The sequence below is a fragment of the Poecilia reticulata genome, linkage group LG10 (genome assembly GCF_000633615.1).
Source record: "Poecilia reticulata strain Guanapo linkage group LG10, Guppy_female_1.0+MT, whole genome shotgun sequence".
NCBI classification, from domain to species: domain Eukaryota; kingdom Metazoa; phylum Chordata; class Actinopteri; order Cyprinodontiformes; family Poeciliidae; genus Poecilia; species Poecilia reticulata.
Genome location: NC_024340.1, coordinates 28,619,555 through 28,625,554, shown reverse-complemented (window position 1 = coordinate 28,625,554; position 6,000 = coordinate 28,619,555).

Here is a 6,000-nt window from a genome sequence, read left to right as displayed (position 1 = left end):
TAACGTTTAGCTATGTTACTTCATCTTGGAGCCAAAAATGCTCCCAAAATCCAAGATTATTTTTATTCAAAAGTACATTCAGTATAATTTAAAATATAACCCTCACATGTGACCACAAAAAAGTACTTACAACCTCTACTTTTAGCAAAATGTCCTGTTCACAGTACATGTAGCAGAAGATGTAATATTACATCTGATACAAAACATTTGCCCACTTGTTGAGCTCAGTCCCTCGGGCCTTTTCCTGAATTTAAATCTGAAAACATGATACTTATTTCTTTTCATATTATGTAAACTTTGTAAACAAAATACTTATTTTTCTCTTAGTGTTGATTTCACAGTAATTCCAGCCATTTAACCTTGATGCCTCGTTCTTTGTATCCCCCAAATCCACATAATAATTTTTCTATTAATCTGATCAGTATTGTGACACTTTTGATTTGTGTGGCTTCCCTCTAATTTAGTTTTCAAGGCGTTCCCTTGAACACATGTAAATTCACATTTAGGTTTTTTTGTGTGTGCGTCGTCATGGCGATATGTATGCAGTTTATTTACTCGTGTTGATAGGAGGCTCTTTCTGTGGACAGATTGTGTCATCATGACAAGCAAGTTCTGTTAACCTTAGCTGTGTAGTTCCAGTTTAAAGAAAGGTGTGTTCTCACCACAGCAGCAGATACGATCAGCAGTTTTGTCTCTTTTTAAACCAGATAACATGTTTTAAAGGCCAGTATCTTTCCACAGCACAAATTGTCCCTAATTTGTACAGTGGCAAAAAGTGAGTTGGGTCATTATTTTAGGAAATATGGTGACTTGCAAAAGCATTCAGACTTTTTTGACTGGAATTTAATAGGATTTTACGTGAAAGACCAACACAAAGTGCAGTGTGTTTGTAAAGTAGAAAGAAAAAGATTAAAGATGACCAAAAATACATAAGGAATAAAAATATGACAACATTTTTTTTCCACTCTGAGTCAAAACATTGCAATTAAATGTGTTGGAGACATATAATGGATAAATTCACAAAACTGTGTAATTTGTTTGTTTGTTTTATTCATTCACTTCTGCCCTAGATCTACATGCATTTTGCATTAAATACATATTTTCCATCAGGTCACATTTCTTTTCTCCTTAGCCACAGAAACATCAAGTCCAGAAATGATCAGAGATTATGAAAAATGTTTCCACAGTCTTCTGCAAATGAGGCACTATTTTATATTTTAATATCTCTGTATAAGACACAATCCCTCTCTTCAGAATGCTGTTACTAAGTCACTAAGTAGGTGGAGTGAGTGTTTTTACATCATCACTACATATTATAAAAGAGGATAAAAAAATATATAATTTTTATAACCTTGAATTATAAAATCATTCCTTGTTGGCAATATTGTATAATTGTACCAATTTATGATGTATAATTACAAAACAAACTAGCAAATTACTATAGAGGTTAAGATTTAACTGAGATAAATGAGGAGTTAAATAGTTAAATTGAAATAATTTGCTGAACAAATCCATCCAGTCAAATATAATTAATGATTTATATTTCTACTAGAGGAACGCATATAACTGGTAAGTGGTGTGATGGTTATTAACAAAGAGAAATTATAAAAATACAAAACAATCTTTACATTCATGCCAGTTTTACTACATTATACAGTGACACTGAATAGACATTTTTGTTGATTTTTGAAAGTATTTCCTCATAAAATAAAACAGATGATAGATTAAACTTGCTCACAATCTCACAAGCTGTGAAACCCTTGATCGCACTGAACATGCATCAGCTTCTAATAATTAAAGCGTGTCTGGTTTTCTATATTTCTCGAAGCGCGGGCCTTTTGTTTCGTGTTTACTTTCCAGGATGGATAACTGACGGCAGATCAAGACGCTGAGCCACTTGCGATGAAAGGTTTTGACTGCACAGATGAAAGTTTGTGAATTCCAACGTTCAACTACATATCTGGTTACAAAGCGAGGTCAATCCACTTGTGGTGACTAGATTTTAGTGTTCAGGGCGCCGTATAGGTGGACGAAAACACACAGCCGCAACAGACGTGTCGGGTATTTTTAACATTTCAGCTGTCCACCTCTTCTTTGTGTGGATTGTGCTTCGGAGAGGAGCTGAAAAGATTTGATGAAATCTCCTCATGTGTCATCAAAAAGTTGGTCACCCATAGAAAGTGTGGAGCATACCTGCTGTTGCAGAGGCTTGTTGGAGTCACAGGAGTGTCTGAAATCCAATCTTCCACATCTGTGTGTTTCCAGCGCTGCCAGATTTCCAACTACTGTAACTAAGAGGGATTGTTGTGGTTCACAGCAGTGCGACTTCTCCTCTCTGTTGACTGTCCACCCATAAAAGTGTCAAGACTGAAGTGTGTGGATTAGAAAATGAGTGAAACGGCGGCCATTTTCAGCAGCTTGTGTGAAACGTCTCTGTCGCTGACAGCACAGCCTTCCAGCAGGAGGAAAACACATTAGTCCCAGCGGATAGCAGTTCCATAGAAACCAGATATGGTGCTTTTATTCAGAAGGACACAAGTTAATTTATGTTGGAGCTTAAAATGAGCCTGTTGCTGCTTCTTATGTTAACAAGGAAGCAGGTGTGTGGAGTGTAACCTCGGAGCAACTGGCTTCGCTTCAAGATTGTGTCTGGATTTAAATGTTTGCTTTTCTTAACATCATAAGCAGTTTGTAAAGACAATATCAGTCAGAGTAATGATGTTTCACTGGAGCAAACCCCAAGGATCTTTACGCTGGCAAACAGAGAAACATGCTGCTACAAGTTTTTACAGCTTACAAGTTACCTAATAGGGTCAGTGAAGGAACACATTCACAAGTGATACATGGCAGCAGAGTCAGAGACAGAGCGTGACACTGTTGAATTTTGCATAGCATGTCCAAGCACGTAGAAGGCATCCACTAATATCCAAGCATTCCCATCTGCCATTGTTTGGCAAACAGGCAGCAGAGCTCTGAGAAAAACAGCCGCTTCTCCCTCCCGGCTTTCACCCAGTGATCGACACGCTGACTCATGGAATGAGCACTTCAGCTGAGGTGGAGGAGAGGCATCTGGACAGCATCTCGTGCCTGGATCCTCTGAACCATCCAGCCTCTTGAAACGTTTTGTCGCCAGGCTGTCCAGGCTGCACCATTTTCATTCCAGCGCAGACGTTCTGCTCTTCCACCTGTCATCTGCACTCTGAGTTTCCTGCAGCCGACTTGCTGACAGCCTCTGAACGTGAGGGGAGTCACAACACCGGCTGCCCAGAGATAAGTGCAAAAATACACACAACGAAACAGATTTACCTGCTGCTGTGCTTATAAGCTAATAATAAATGTGTAACAATAGATATGTTGTTTTTTTTTTTGGGATGTTAGCATCCAAAAATAGCAGATATTTTGCAAATCACACCTTTTTTTCCTGCTTTTGCACCTGTAGCATGTGAATGAAATTCTTGGTTAATAAAAACTGTTTTTGAAAATGTTTTACCTGAGGGAAGGTTGTTTCTCTGTACTTTCATTACCAACATGATAGGCTGAGACAGATAATGGCATTGCAGCCTTGTTTGTGCATGCTCAGGGTTGCTTCCTGCTCTGAGCATGCCTTGAAACAACAAAAGCTACTTTTAATTGTTTTCAGATTTGTTAAATGAGTTGCTTGCTTTAAACTACTAGTAGCTTAGAGAAATTTGCTAGACTTGTATTCAATATTCACGTCTCGTGCGCTTTAAAGTGTGTTTTATGTTTAAGTTACTGTCATCGACTTGTTTTAGCAAGTTTCTGAATTCACATCTGGAAGACGCTACATTGCAATGCAGAAAAAAAATGTGAAGAATCCATCTGGGAATGTTGCAATCCTCCTGATTCTTGCAGTCTATTTATTTTACATGTAAGTTATAAAACAAAATCAATTTCTACCCTAATTATTAGACTTAAAAATTTAGATTACTCAGTCAGTATAGAAGTAGTTTAATTTGATAAGCTGATGTCACACTCTTTCTTAAATTGCTGTATGTTGGTACCTCTTAAAACACTTTAAGTGGGATCACTGACTTGAGGAATATGCATAGTTTATGATGTGCCTCCATTAAAACTAATGTCTTTTTATTGTGATGAAGTATGTAAAATTCATTGTGCTATTGTAACATTTTACCAAGCACTAACATCTTTTGTTTTTTTTTATATTCTGATTACCTGACTATCTCAGGATGAAAGTTCAGTGCTAAGTTGATAAACAATGACTCCCTACTTGTGGTCAGATAATTATTAGCTGCTCAGAAGGTGATTAACTCACCTTCTTATTAAGGTGAGTTAAACCAGTCAGCTTTACTCACTCACATGGTGCGTGAGTCTTCATCAGCGCAGACAGAGCATCTGCATAGCATGGCATGAGATTAATTACCATTTTAATCAGGTCTTTACTGTGACATTTGACTACATTTCATAGCAATAGTATGTTGCATCTTTTGCAATGACTATGTCACTTTTTTGACATGAATAAATAATCAGAAGCAGCTTGGATTACCAGAAGATGACAGTAAGTGTGGGTCTGTGCAAGAAGCATACAAATTGAATGCATTTCATCTTTCCTCTAAAGGCACTGATTTCTATATGCCAACAGAAAAGTGTGGTGAAGGAGAGTTTTATTCCCAACGCTGTTTGATTTTGCAACCTGTTTTTGTGCTAAACTTGGGTGCTTATTAAATGACTAAATCATGATTGCTGTTTTAATTTTGTCCTCAAATTCTTTTAACAATGAAAGAAAAACATAAATTCTTACCAAGTAATTTTGGTCTGGCACTAATATCTTAGTACACTTGAAATACGACAAAACTAATTCACAACTAACGTTTTAGTAAGATAAATGAACTGGGATTAAGTTAATAACTCATTAATATTAATAAAAAATATTAAAACTACCAGATAATTTCATCTAAAACATGGGAAAAAGGAATTGTTATAAATGAAATTATCTGCCAATGGAGTTAGTACTTTTTCATCTTACTTACTTCAATCAAGCGCCTATATCTTTCTGAAAAGTTACTTATCAGTAAATTATATCATATTTCAAGTGTACTAAGATATTTGCACTGAAAACTCGACCAAAACTGCTTGCTAAGATTTTGTATTTTTGCAGTGGGATTCTGTTTTATCTTTGTTTTGCTGCTTTCACCTTATTTCTAATTGGGTTAATTAGCACATCCACAAAATTACAAATGTTGTCATTTAATTTATCTTGGGTGTAAAGCTTTTTCAAAAATGTCCATCATCAGTTATTTCCATCTCATCTCCTTGTTGTTTGGTAGTTACCAGCCCCTTCAGGTCTTGTGGGTATCGTGAGCACTTACTCACTGCTGGAGACAGTTTGCATTCCACTCTTAAATTTCAATTTGTTTCTCGCTGGTTCCTCTTGTGCCCACCTTCGATGCTATAATTACATTTGGGCAATGGGGTCTACAGTATTTCAATTAAAGGGAAATGGGGCACATTCCCCGCTTATAGCCCCCTCTTTTCGATTCAGGCTGACATGAGCGCAGTGTTGTCATGTTGATCGCAAGATAAGGCCAACCAAGCAGGACACCCAGCTGGGTGTAATATTCCAAGAAAAATATTGCCTTGTTAAAGGTACTGCAGCAGCAATATTTACCTTGGTGCAAAACTTTCGTAATGAGCAAACTGCATTACATGGCAGTCTTTTTCCAAATGTTCCATTAAGGAATAATTAGAAATAGAATAAGCAAAAATTTAATGTCTGTCTCTCTGCAGGTGACAGTAAATTGTCTTTGCCATGGTTCCTCTGTGAAAACGCAACATATAAAAGAACAATTAAAGACAAAACAACTGCATTAAAACATCTGTTGAAACTCACTCAAGACCATCAAACAGCATGTGAACCTTCAGGGGTGAAACATAAATTCAAGAAGCTCATAAGATTGTTTTCGACACGCTTCGAACGGGACAAGATTTGCAGTCATTAACATGGGCTTGGATCATCGGGGG